This window comes from Suricata suricatta, chromosome 2 (genome assembly GCF_006229205.1).
Source record: "Suricata suricatta isolate VVHF042 chromosome 2, meerkat_22Aug2017_6uvM2_HiC, whole genome shotgun sequence".
Lineage (NCBI taxonomy): Eukaryota > Metazoa > Chordata > Mammalia > Carnivora > Herpestidae > Suricata > Suricata suricatta.
The window spans coordinates 54227468-54242258 of record NC_043701.1 but is presented as its reverse complement, the minus strand read 5'-3'; positions in this window follow the sequence as shown (position 1 = coordinate 54242258).

The following is a 14791-nucleotide window of genomic DNA, read 5'->3' as shown; positions in this document are numbered from 1 at the left end:
GCCTCTCTGGCTGTAGTTTTCCTTTTCAAGGCAAAAGGGATAGGCACGTCACGTCATAAACACCAAAACACAAAGTCTGGAAACTGCAATGAGCAGACAGAAATAACACTTTCCAAATTTCATTGTTAACGGTTTCTGGTTTTAGTACCTGTCCTTCATTCATTAGCTTGTATTCAGCTAGCATTAATGATTTACAGTGTATATATGCTGGTTTTTCTGGGTTTGGGGGATTGAAGGCAGGGTAGGGGATGGCCAGGTTGCTTGGTGAGGTACTGATCCCCAACGAGGGGAAGAGGCAAGGGAATTTGCCTGCCTTCCTTCAGTTTAGCAGTTGAAAAAAAGAGAAAGCCACAGGATTCAAATGATGAATTCTGCATTTACATAAAGATAGTGTTCTACTCATGGCTTTTCTGTGTTCTGGGATGGTTTCTCTTGGCTTACTGGGATCTTTGTCTTCCTTGGCATAGGGTAGGCAATTTTGTGCTAATTAATTAACCTGCACAGCCATCAGCTCAGTTTCCTACCGCTTCTTGTCTATAGACTGCACTCCTTCCCCAAGCTTCCAGAGTATGAATAATTTTCCTGGAGTGATAAAAAGCTGTATTCCTATTTAAATATTATATCAAAATATTCGAACCACCTCCTACATAGGACATCCATGCAGGCTGAGAATGAATTGGGTTTTGTTCGTTTTTAAGTTCAGAAATCAAATGTATACAGTTTTATGTTGAAAGCCTCCCTTCCATTTCTGTCCCCACTCACCCATTTTCTCCTACTTGACATGCAGGTAACCAATTTTTAAATAAGTTTCTTTTTTTTCTGACCATTTTAACCACTTTAAAGTATATAGTAAAGTGTACAGTTCAGTGCCATTAAGTACATTTGCAATGTTGTGCCATCACCACCACTGCCCAGTTCCCAAACATCTTCATCACTCCAAAAAGGAACTCCATGCCTATTAAGCAGTCACTCCTCAGTCCTCCCTTCCCCGTCCCTTAGCAACAACTAATCTCCTTTAATTCTCTGTGTATTTGCCTAGTCTTGCTGTGCATGTAAATGGAATCATACAATGTGTGGCTTTTGTGTCCAGCTTCTTTCACTCAGCATAATGTTAAAATTATTTTCTTATATGTCTAACTATATTCAAGCAAAGATGAATTCTGGCATATGTTCCCCCTCTGTCCTTTAAAAAATACACATAAATTATAGAGATTCCAACTGATAGATCATACTGAGGCCATGCAGTATTACAGGAGATCAGTCATTTTATAAATTTTGCAATCCAAATAGTTCACAGGGGGTGGGGGTGGGGGGCTGAGTGACTCAGTCAGTCAGTTGAGTGTCTGACTCTTGATTTGGGCTCAGGTCATGGTCCTGGGGACATGGGATCGAGCCCTGTGTTGGGCTCTGAGCTGAGTGTGCAGCCTGGAGCCTGCATAAGGTTTTCTCTCTCTCACACACACATTCTCTCTCTCTCCAGCTGCCCTATTCCCTCACTCATACTCTTTCTCTCTCAAAAACAAAGAAAGAAACTAACTCTCTTCTGATATATTGGATGATAATTATCTAAAAAGGCCTCTTTCTAAGGGAAGACAAGTTGATTGAGGAAACACAGGCCATTCCTAACAAAGAGGACATTGACCTTTTCTCACTCTCCTTCCTCCTAATAGATAAGGGGCCTTCTCCCTCATTCATTTCCTGGGTAAATGGCTATAATTGGAGCAAATTGTGGTTAGTCTACCTTGGGTTTCCAGTGGGTTAAAAGGCATCTTAAAGGAGAGTTGTTAGGAACTGAAGAAGGAGATCGCCTGCTCCTAGAAAAGTAGAGAAGGTCTATTACCAAGAGAATCCTTCCCCTAACTCCTGGGTGGTGTCCTATGCAAGATATGTCCGAGGTTCTTGGTATCAAAGCAACCTGAGATATCCCTCAAATAAAATCACTATGATCACTGCCCTGCTGATAGAGGCTCTGTAGGAGGGATGCTAGCATTCCCCTACTTCCTCATTGCATTTTAGACTCCAAAATGAATGCCAGTGTATGGACCAAGATACCGTGTTGTGCCTTGCCTTGAAGAACCTACCATTTTTAATTCTTAGAAAACACTAGAAAAGTTTTACAAGGGGAAATTACCCAATTTTGTAATTTAGGTAGTTGCAGGGGACATTGACAGCAAATAGCAAAGATAAAAACCCATCATGGTCTAAGCAACATTCCACACATGTAGTCTTTCACAGTCAACTTCCATAGGAAATGGTCCTTGGTTGGGTTTTAATTCAATCAGGCACTGGTTTCAGCTGGTTCTGAGTAGAGTGGTCTTGTAACCAGAAGTTGCTAGAACAGAGAAGTGAGGGGGATCACTTAGCCCAATGCAGAGGAACTCTCACACGAGAGTCTTAAAAATTGGCAGCCATCCTGATGACTTAGGGGGCTGTCCCATGCCCAAGACTGACAACTTTGTATAAGGACAAGAGTAAAGAGAGGGCTTCAAATTTCTGAGTCTTATGACCATTCCAGCCATGGTGCCGACTTCCAGCCAAAAGGCAGCTTTCTCCTCCCTGTAGAGTAGCCATGGGGTAGAGGATTGTAGCCTGAGCAATCAACATGAAAGTGTTCCAGTAAAACTGTACTCCTTGAAAAACCCCTGAAGTGAAAGTAGAGAAAGAGAAGAGAAAATACTCACCAAGTTTGCACCAAGGCTCAGAGTCAAATGAGAAGACTCAGGTCCCATGTTGTGCACCAAAATGGTGTGGAAACTTTGGGGTTCAGAGCAAATGGTCGAGAAAGAAATATTGAAATATCTTTAGTGCAAAAAGGTGGATTTATTAAAGTATGGGAACAGGACCCGTGGGCAGAAAGAGCTGCACTGGGGTTTTGACAGATGACTGATTATATACTTTCAAGTTGGGAGGGAGTTAGGGATAGTATAAGTCTCAAATTTGGGAAGCACAGTTTCCAGGAACTTTAGGGGGCTAGTTATTGTTTGGAAAAAATTACTTATTTCTGTCTAATAAAACCTTAGTCATGAGACTCTTCAGATGTATATCAGTGGGCCATATGCTTGGAGAATGATTGCTAACATATATTTGGGGAGTAGAGATAAGGACATTTCCAAAGAAATTTTTATATGTTAAAGTAGACTCACAGAATCCTGAAGGTTGGGTTAATGTTAGGCTAAGATTGCCTTTTGCTCTTAGCTAAGTGTTATCATTGATGAAGCTAAGTTCCTAGAGGAATGTCACTCTCCCTGTTTCAAGGGTTTGTCAATGGACAGTATATTGTAAGGAAATTTAAGTTTTTCTTTTGCCTTGTTTCCCACATCGCTGCCCACTCTCTGATTGGGCCAATATGGTATGTTTGATTATCCCACTGCTCCTGAGGCAGCAGAGCTGCAACCCAAGGCCTCCCCTGGTTTCATGCTATGTCATAGTGGGCGCCACTTCTTCCTGAGCACACCTGGGACTGCGAGGGCTTTTTTTTGTTTATTCATTTGCTTATTTGTTTTACTTTTACTGACTTCCTAAGACTTGAAGAGAAGAAAAAAAAAACCTTCTTATTTTGTGTTGAAAGAACAACTTATTTGGAGTGGTAGAAGATTACAAATGAAGAAACAATTTTTTTTGGTTCAGACTCACATTTCATTAGCAACAGTTTCTTGATTGCAACACATTTGATAGACCTATTTCACTGATTTTTAGAACATGCCAGAATGTGTGGGAAGGGAGAGGTGGTCACTATTAATTCTGGATGAAGGTCCTAGAGAAGAGTTTGAGACTTTAGAAGTGAACTTGGGCAGATCTTTCTTATAAGCCCAGGATTAGTATCATCACAATTATTATCAACTAACAGATATCTCCTAGATGACTAGTAAACTTGTATTCTGGAAATCTGGGCCTATATGGGTTGATGGAATGTAAGACAAATTAGACATCCAAAGCATTTTTCTCTTGCCATCCTTGCCATCACTTGTTTCTTCCTGAGTTGTGAATTTTAGCCATTCTGACCATTGTGAGGTGATATCTCATTGTGGTTTTGATTTTTATTTCCTTCACAATGAATGATGTTGAGCATTTTTTTCTTATATCTGTTAGCCACCTGGATGTTTTCTTTGGAAAAATGTCTATTCATGTCTTCTGCCCCTTCAGTCACTGGATTATTTGTTTGGATGCAAAAATTCTCAACAAGATACTAACAAATAGAATTCAACAGTACATCAAAAGAATTACTCACCATGATCAAGTGAGATTTATTCCTGGATTGCAGGGCTGGTTCAATATTTGCAAATCAATCAATGTGATACACCACATTAGTACACATTAGTAAAAGAAAGGATAAGAACTGTATGATGCTTTCAATAGATGCAAAAAAAGCATTTGACAAAATACAACATCTTTTTTTGATAAAAACCTTCAAGAAAGTAGGAATAGAATGAACATTCCTCAGTAACATAAGGCCATATATGAAAGATCCACAGCTAATATTTGCCTCAGTGGGGAAAAACTGAGAGCCTTCCCCTAAGGTCAGGAATGTAACTGGGATGTCCAATCTCACCAGTTTTGTTTAACATAGTACTGGAAGTCCTAGCTTCAGCAATCGGACAGCAAAAAGACATAGAATACATACAACTTTGCAAGAAAGAACTCAAACTTTCAGTCTTCACAGATGACATGGAAACTCGAAAGACTCCACCAGCTAGTATTCTTATAATCATACTCTTAAATTCTGGTTCAGATATTTTATTTAATAACTATGTTTATAAATCCCTGGCCATTGCTTCTTCTTGTTCCTCTTATTGGGGTGACTTCCTCAATCTAATAATTTTGGGGGAAGGAAAAAATAAAATAGAAAATAATAATTAAAAACAAAACAAAACAAAAAAATCAAATAAGGGAAGCTAGATCTTGGGTGTATTTGGTCTGCTTGTTGAGAACAGCTTGATAGAAAAAAGAAAAAAAGTTAAACCAAAAAATTTTTAAAATTAAAATAATAAACTAGAATAAAATAAAATGAGAACATTAAAAAATTTTGCTCTTTCTATATCCAAGAAAGAAAAAGAAAAAAAAGAAAAAAAGAAAATGACATAAACAGAAACAAAAGTAAAGAAAATGAACAAACAAATGATCTAGCAAACTAAATGAAACCTGAATGAAGCTAGATCCAATTTCACTTAAAACTGAAACTTTGCAGCACAGTATTGGTTTGTAGACTAAATGGGCAAAAGGTATTTGTGCTGGTCTTCTGGTAGATGTGCTTGGAGGGCACAGGTGGTTAGGACTTGGTGTAAGGTCTCCATTCGCCACTTGGTGCTGGAGGTGAAAACCCTTCACCCCAGTCTCTAGTCTCTGGCACAGGAATTTTGTGCTCTCACACATGAGAGATCAATCACTCTTTCTTTGTCTCAGGCTTCAGTCTGCTTCCCACATTTACCCCATCTGTGTCAAAGCTGTCTGCCTGTCAGGCAGCACCTCCCTCCAGAGTTTTACCTCACATGGGCCTGTGTTTCACAACCCCAGACTTCAGAGACCCCTGCAGCTTAGAACTGCACTGATCCTCTGGGGAGGGTCTCGCCAGGCTGTGGCCAGGTACCGACTTGTCTCAGAAAACGTTCATGTGATTGTGTAGCAGCAGAGGCTCAGAGTTTTTGGCAAATCACAACACATAGCCTGCATCAGGTTTTACTGCACTCTGTCATCTTTGTTCCAGTATCAGTAAATGTGGTAGCTTCTGGGGTCTGTTGGGACTTTTGACCTCCTAGAGGCCATATCGACTCTACCAAATTCACTCCAAGCAGAAGAACCCCTTCTCCCTGTGAGGTACATGGGTTCCTCAGACTACACTGCCTGCTCCCAGAGATTCATATTGTTTCCTTGCCAGAGCACCACCAGGGGCTGAGTTCTGAAACTTCAGACTCTGCCTTCCACTGTTTATAGAAAACTGGAAGTATTGATACCCTCTCCTTTTTCCCTGTTGGTTGTTTTGGGGAACATATTTCTTGTCCAGTCTCCTGTGAGTTTTTTCACACTTTCTCTCCAGCTACTTTCAGGGAGAGTTCTTTTCTTGTATGATCTCAATGCATGGCACTTCTCCCCCTTTCTCTTCCTTTTTCTCCATGAAAACAGCTCCCTATCTTCCATGGCACTGCTGCTTTTCTCTCCCCCAATTCACCTCTCTACACTGCACACCTGCCAAGATCTCTCGCCAGAATTATACATATTGTTGCATTCATCCTCAGATCAATTTCTTAGGTGTTCAAAATGGTTTGATGCTGATGTAGCTGTGTTTCAGGGACAAGCTCAGGATTCCCTTACTACCCCGTCATCTTAACCTCCCCCTCCCCATGTTAATTTGACATACCAAATAAATAAGCATAATTTGTCAAGAAGACTTTATTTGCAATTCAAAATTTGAGGAGGTTTGTTAAAACCCTCAGAAAGTTTCCCTTGGCGGGAGGGAGAGAAAATGAGTGGTGGAGGGGCAGAGAGAGAGAAAGAGAGAATCTCAAGCAGGGCCCACACTCAGCATGCAGCCAGACACAAAACTCAACGTCATGACCCTGAGATCATGACCTGAACCCAAAACAAGAGAGTGTCGCTTAACTGACTTCGCCACCCAGGTGCCCTCTAATGCTTAGAAAGTTCTAAAGCACATGCCCAAATAGGATTACACATCATTATAAAACTTAAAACTTAATTATTTATCAAACAAAGGTGACAATAAGCCATTCCAAAGGCAAAAATGTAGGGTTATAGAGCTGTTAGCAAAACTTCGCTCTTTTAATTTGAGGAATTTTAACTCTCTTAAGTAACCAGAGACCTGATAAAGACAAAACATAGAAACATTGGTTTTCCGGGCAATTAAACAAACAAACAAACTTAGTTTACAATTTCTTATCAAGTGTAAACCAAAAATCCAAGAAAACTTTGTCTCTTTTTAACAGAGTAAAGCAGAACTTTAATCTTGTACAGTGTACTTTTAAAATCTATTTATTTTAACCTTAGTCCTGATCGCTCATGAAACTCTTTTCCAAAGATTTTCCTTCATAAGCCTTCTACAAATTTTTTTTTTTTCTATTCAGGCTTCATCCTAAGTCATTTCTTTCTAAACAACCAGTCTTATTTTAGGACAAAATTACTTTGTTTCCCCCTTCAACAAAATATATTTCCATTCCTTATATGTTTCTTTTCAAAAACACATTTCTTTTTCTTGCTTACAGAGTTGCTTTCCTTATCTCTATCAATTTTAATTACATTTATCAGAAATTTAACCTTTTAAAATACCTTTGTCCCCAGTGAAAACTAAGTGGCAACTGATTGTGAACTGTCACACCAGAATTCTTTAGATTTGAAATTTATGAATACATTTTATAATTTATAAAAACATTTGTCTCTCTATATTACAATCTTTTGATCAAGCATAAAGTATGTTTACTAATAGATCCAAATATTCTCAGCTTCTCTGCAACAGGAAGCCAAAGAACAAACCTCCTATTTAATAATGTTTCAGTATTTTATCTTACTTAAAGGATTCAGATATCCAATGAATTCAATCCAACTTAACATCCAAGTGAAACTTTAAAGTTTCATGTTACCAAAGATTTTGAAAGCTATTTTAACAATTACCCATGAAAACTTTGAGACAGACAAAATTAACCATCATTTAAAGTCATTTTTTGTTGACAAATTGTTAAGAAATAACATGAACTTATTTAACCTTCAGCAAACCTTGGTAGAATAAAAGTTTTATATTTAATATTGACAACTCCAAAGACATGTCTATCTTCATTAAACCAACAAATTCAAATTATCTTTAATCAGAATATGTTGCACCTATGTCCACTTACAAGTCAATCTGTTCCTTGGTGTCATTTTATTTTTAACCTGGAGCACCCCGTAGGAAAATCTGAACTGGTTTGCTAAATCTAAGGGGATACTCTTTGCTCCTTAATAGTGAGGGTAGGAGGAGCAGGAGCCAATGGTGCTAGGGCACCAAGGATGGTATAGGAACTGGTTGTGTGGGCCACACACATGGAGGTGCAGAAACAGGAGGAGGGGAAGGAGGAGGCAGGAGAGCTAAGGTGCCACCAGGCATGCTGGAATTAAATAAAAGACCAGACAGAAGATGCCTCCCTTTCTGCCTCCATTGTTGCCATGGTGCTTATGAAGAAGCTTCTGGTGACAGGGGGAGGGGCAAAAAAAAAAAAAAAAAAACCAAGAAAGAAAAGAAAAGGCAATTAAGCAAATTCTGACGTTTGCCCTTGACTACACCTACCCTGTAGAAGATGGAATCATGGATGATGATGGAGTAAAAGGCAGGAGAAATGTAGTTTAAAATAAATTTCCTTACAGCTTGCAGCCCCACTGATAGACCTCCCTCAAGGAACTCATTGATGCCTCAGTACCTTAAAGATTATGTTTTATTAAAGACTAAAAGTAGCCTTTTCTTAACAGCAGCTAGCCCTGCAAGTTCCTGAAAGCCTTCCAAAACTCCTTAGAAATGTACTTTATCTCTCTCCTCCCTCCACAAACTTAAAACTACATAATTAGTCACTCCTCACAATCCCAGTGCCGCTCATTCTGCCCACAGGTCCTGTCCCCATTCTATCATAAAATCACCTTTTTGCACCAAAAATGTCTCAGAGAATTCTTTCTTAGCTGTTTGCTCAGGAACCCCAAACTTCCAAACTTCATCAATGGATAGTGCCAATTTTGACCAATATCTTCAAAACAAAATCAAAGTGAATGGAAAAGCTGGGAGTCTTGGTGAAGGGCTGGTAACCACTGAAAGGAGCAAGAGCAAGGTTACTATCATGTCTGAGGTACCTTTTTCCAAAACGATGTTTAAAATACTTAAAGAAGAATTATCTATGTATGTGACAGGTTTTGCATAATTGCTGAAAGCAAAGAGAGTTACTGATTAAATTACTTCCAGATTAACCAGGATGAGGAAGAGGAGGATAAAAACTCATTTACCTGGAATATTTTGTATGAGATCATGAATAAAACTTGGGAACCAAAATGTTTTTCCTTGTATCTCTGCATATGGATTGAACAGAAGATTGTAAATCATATAAAAGGGCTTCACTTAGACTCTCACTCACTTACTTGTAATTAGATTTTTCCTGCCTGAAAATTTTAGTTATTGTGGTAATAATACCAAAATATAAGTTAACTCCTTTAAGGGAACTGCTGACGATTTGACCTTGAGCAAGTGGATAAAGTGTGGAGACAAGTGCACTTCAGTTAGTAACTTTTACTTTAAGGAGTGTGAGAGTTTGGTATGCCTGGGTGGCCCAGTTAAGCATTAGACACTTGGTTCCTGTTCAGGTTATGATCTCCTCATTGGTGAGTTTGAGCCCCATATCAAGCTCTGTGCTATTAACATGTAATTAACTGAAAGCAAAGTGACTTCTTTGAGGTTCTCTTGCAGGAAAATGGAAGTGTCAATAAAAACGCACGGCTATGGGGCATTTACTTCAATTTTTGATTACACAGTATTCAATGCATACAATTATTATGTATGTTAATCCTTTGTCTTCTTGTAGAAATAAAATGTCCTTTTGCCTTGGTGCATATTCTATTACCCTCCAGAAAAGAGTCTGGAGAGCAGTTGCAAAAGTCTCAAGTATGAGACCATCTGATTGGGTGGGGGTTGGGAGCATAGGTGATGAAAGATTTTACCCAAGGCAAACAAAAGAGATACAAGTTTACTGAATACATTGCAAGGGAGCAGCGGGTAGGACAGCAAAGGAGAAACTGTTTGCCAGGAGGCAGTGGTGGGAACATACAGATAAGTGGGAGAGTGAGGAGGAATGAGAACATACGGAATTTTCCTTTTTTGTTTTTTTAATTGTGCCCAGTTATAAGTAACCCATTGGTCACCTAAGACTTACGGATATTTTGAAGTTGGGTGCCTAATAGGCCTTTTTGCATTCAGCCTGGTGGTCACTAGGGGCCCTTCTCCCTTACTCAGATTTCCATTTCCCAAGCCTGTTGCGTAAAAGCTACCTCTACATCCAGTTTTAAGTTAAGTAAAAGGGCACAAAAAATGAATTTGTAAATAACCATTGTTTTTAAAACTCTTCACAACAAACAGTTGCTTTGGCCCCCAGCAGGGGGAGCTGGAGACAAGCAATAGTAGAACTTCCAGAGGTGGACATCTGTGCATCTCCCCGGTGATTGGCCTTTCACGGGGGTGGATCCTGACGGAGGAGCAAATGAGAGACAGTCTAAGGTGAGGAGATGAGAAAATCATGTTGACATCCTCAGGGAATAGTAACTTCTGTACCATTTACACTATAGCTGGATTTAATGTCAAGTCATTCTACAAACTGATACTAAGCTTGACCAGACTGAAAGTGGGGTTTTGCTGCTTCCTATGCAGAGGGCAGAGATCTGTGAAAGGTTACTAAGTTGTAAAAATGTCATTGTTGCCAACCAAAACTCACAGTAAGTACTTGAGGGTGACTTTGAAAAGAGACCTGGGGGCCCCTGGGTGGCTCAGTCAGTTGAGCATCTGACTTCGGCTCAGATCAGGATCTTAAATTTGTGGGTTCAAGCCCCACATCAAGCTCTGGGCTGACAACTCAGAGCCTGGAGCCTGCTACAGATTCTATTCTCTCTCTCTGCCCCTCCCCTGCTTGCACTCTGTCTCTCTCTCTCTCTCTGTCTCTCAAAAATGAATAGACATTAATGTGAAATGTGAGGGACTGGAGACAGAAACCCAGGCAGTGGGGCTCCGCTTCCCCAGGCTGCGCTGCTGGCTTTGCCTCGGCTGCATATTCATAGACAGGGGAAGGATTTGACCATGGCAGGTCCAGAGGCCGGAGGTGGATCTGGAGAGGTGTGTGTCCCATGAAACCAGAAACCAGCAAACTCTGCTCTTGGAACGAAGTCACACCCTCTTAGAGGAACCGTATAATTTGGCATCCAAACTGGAACATGTTGGAGAGTGGAAGTTGGGACTGTTAGGAACTGTGGCCGCCCGCAGGCATGGGTCAGCAGCACCATCCTGGAAACCTGGGGGTGTGCTCCCCCTGCCACCTAGGCAGGCCTTGAAGGAGGAAGAGGCTGTGACCAGCGCCATCCCTTCTGCAGGGAGGCTTCTTGGGAGCTCATTCCTCAAGTGACCTCAAAGAGTGTTCCTTTGGATGACCTCAGAGCTTCCTGGGAATGGCATGAGAAGGGAGAGGACCCTTCTTCCATGTCCCCCATTCTCCCATCCCTGTGTGCCAGGTGCCTAGGTCCATGCGCCCAGGTCGAGAATGTGGTCCCAGAGTAGGGGAAGCCCACAGCCTTTTTTGGGGTCATCAGATGCTAACGTTCTCTGCTTGTGTTCTGTGCACTGGGCTGTCAGAGGCCCTGACAACAGTGCCTCCAGGACAGGTGTCAAGTGCTAAACTGTCTCCTGGTGGCTCTGCTGAGGTCAGTCCTGGTGGCCTTCACTCAGCAGCAGGGCACCTTGGGAACCAGAAGGAAATGAGTTTCACATTGGAGTGTGCCTTAGTTGAACCTGGGGAGTCATTAGACCGTAGGGTATGTATGCCTCCCAGGGGCTTTTTATGAGAGCACCTTAGTTTCTAGATGTTGTCAGGGCAGTCTCTTTCTGGTGGTAGGTTGTTGACACTTGTATCATATCCTTAGTAGTGTTTGTCCTACGGGCTCTGTCCTTCTGAGAATGGACCTGGATGTACGGAGTGTACTATCGAATGACCCATTCCTGGGGCTCCAGGGTGGCTCAGTTGGTTTAGTGTCTGGACGGACATGGGCTCAGGTCATGATCTTGCAGTTCCTGAGTGGCAGCCCTGCACTGGACTCTGTGCTGACAGCTCAGAACCTGGACCCTGCTTCAGATTCTGTCTGTATGTCTGTCTGTCTCCCCCCACCCCTCCACAGACTGGCACATGCACCAGCACAAGTGCTCGCTCGCTCTCTCAAAAATGCCTAAACAGAAAAAAAAAAAAGACCTAGTAGGTTTCTCCTTGCAAAGCCCATCTATGGAGTGTCAAAGCTCCCACCATTGTTCTGCTTTTTAAATTCTGACTGTTGAAATCTATCATGATTGACTAAATCTGTAACTCCAAAATTTCCATTTCTCTCCCTGTCTTGTCCATTTCTCATTCGCTAATTCTCTTGCATCAGTCCTGTTAGAGGGAAAGGGACAAACCCAAACTTTTCACCTCCTAGGTGAATTCATTGAGGGCTTGCAAATTGAACTGCTGTGGTAGGTTAACAGGAGAAAAGAAAATTGATTCAGGGGTAGAGAGGAACCTCCCAAAAGAGTAGCTAGCTTCCTACAGGATTCCCATTAGAGGCTTACATATCTGACTCAGTAGGAGAAAGGCAGTGGGGGAAAGAGCTTCTGCGGGAAGAACAAAGAGGTTTGTGTAAAAGGACAATGGACGGGGCCCCTGGTGCCTCAGTCAGTGAGCATCCAGCTGCACCTCAAGTCATGATCTCTCAGGTGCTGGGCCTGAGGCTGGAGCCTGCTTTGGCTTCTGTGTCTCTTTAGCTCTCTGCCTTCCCTCCTTTTGGCTCTTTCGTCTGTCTCTCTCTTTCTCTCTCTCTGTGACTGTCTCTCAAAACTAAATAAACATAAAAAAAAACAAAGGACAATGGAGGTATAGGAGAACAAATGGGAGATAAGAAAGTTGTTTTAGTTTTCCATCCTGATCAGTGTGTTCTGTAGTCTCCATCATCTATTTCATGCATTATCCTCCCCATCTTCCCACACACACTTCCCCTCTGGTCACCATCAGTTCATTGTCTACCCTGAAGAGTCTGTTCTTGGTTTGTTTCTTTCTGTTGTTTTACTTTGCTTCTTTGTTTTTTCCTGAAGGTCCACAGGAATTAGATCACAGGGTACTTGTCTTTTTCTGACTGACTTCTTTTGCTCAGCATTATACTCTGTCTCTATCCATATTGTTGGAGATGGCAGTATTTCATTCTTTTGATGGCTAGATCGTATTCTGTTTTCTATTTACCACGTCTTCTATATCCGTTCCTCTATCTATGGATACATGGACTGCTTCCATAGCTTAGCTCCTCTAAATAGTGCTGCAACCCACATAGGGTGCATGCATCCCTTTGAATGAGTGCTTTTGTATCGTTAGGGTAAGTACCGATTGGTGTGATTCCTGGAAGGCAGGGTAGTTGTCTAATAATTTTTGGAGGAAGCTCCATCCCGTTTTCCATTCCAGCCACTCCCATCACCAACATATCCCCAGTGCATGAGGGTACCTTTTTGTCTATATCCTCGCCAACTTTGTTTCTGGTGTTTTGTGTTGCAATGAGAAAGCTTTGTTTCTGTGGGTGTGAGTGGCTTTCCTTCACTTTTGGTGTGTGGCCAGGAGCCTTCCCCAGAGAAGGGATTTATGACAGATGTATCCCCCGTCTTCTTCCTATGAGGTCGACCCACTGAGATGAGAGAATTGATGGCATTTGCCAGCTGTGGCTGCTTTGAGTCCCATCGGAGAAGCTCCAAGAAGACTTCATTTGGCATCTGTTGACTCTCCTATGTCTTCAGATGAAAATCCTCTTGACACCAACTCTGGGGTTCTGAGTGGTTTTTGGAGTCAGCCCCTCCCCTTTCCTTGACTCCCACATCCTCGCCTCAGTACGAGACTGGCCTCCTCCCAAAGTTGATGAGGAGGGACCACTAGGTGGTCACCCCGGCATAGACCTTAGATTCTTGTACTGCTCTGACATGACTGCAGTTCTCCTTCAAACTTCTACGCCCTCTCCCCAAATACTGGATCCAGCAGAGTCAATGCCCTTAGAGTTTTCTGACCTGAGGGGTAGAAACAAGTCAAACCCTATTTCCTGAAATAAACTGTTGCCGCCCAGACCGCCAGCAGTCGGAAAGATGCACGACACCGAGATTCGTTGCAGAGGCTTTTATTGGTCACTTCTTTCTTTCTTCTTCTTCCCCCTCCCTGCTGCTTGCTCCCCCATATATACCTGCCGCCCAGGCTGCGCGGCCGCTCATGATAGGCTGGCAGAGGCAGGGCTGACCCATTCCATGGCCTCGCATTGGTCACTCACTCATTGCGGTATCTGGCCGGGGGGCGGGAGCACTAGAGGCCGGCAGGCTGTACCTCGCCATGTGCACGGGCAGGGTGCCAAGGCGCCATCTTGCATCCGCCTCCTACAGCTCCCCCTTTTCTGTTTTTTATGGCAGGGAAAGGTGCCTGTCTTAGGTTGCCACCTGTCAGTAGATCGCGGTACCCGTCTTTGGATGATTCAGCAGCGCGGCTGGTCTCCTGTCTTAGGTTTGCTGAACCACTCGGCGGTCTTACCCGTCATTGGCTACCCTTTCAGCATGCTAAGCCAGACCGCTGGCGAGGACTGTTCTTGCATTGTTAGCATGGCCTGGATCAGAATTTCTTGGTCAGCCCTTCGTTGCCTGTGCAATTTACATAGGCACCAAAGACCAGTCAGCGAGCCTAGTGCAAGCAGAAGGCCCAGCACCCCAATGCCCGCCCATTCCTAAAGGGTGTTGAACGTCTTCGAAAGCCACTGTGCAAATTCCATCGCGACAGGCAGGGACACGCGGGACGCATTGACCATCAGTATCTGCGAGCGTAGCTGGTGCAAGGCGCTATCAAATCCCATAGTCCAGTTACCCTTAAGCTGTGAACTCAAATGTCGAGAGAGGTTAGCGGCAAGGGAGAAATTGTGGAAGGGTATATTGGTGACACAAAGACCTTGGAGATTTACCTGGCACCCAACAGAGGCCAACTGTGCCAATATGTCTACCTGTTCTTGCAAGAGATCAACTCGTTGGTTGACCAAGAGG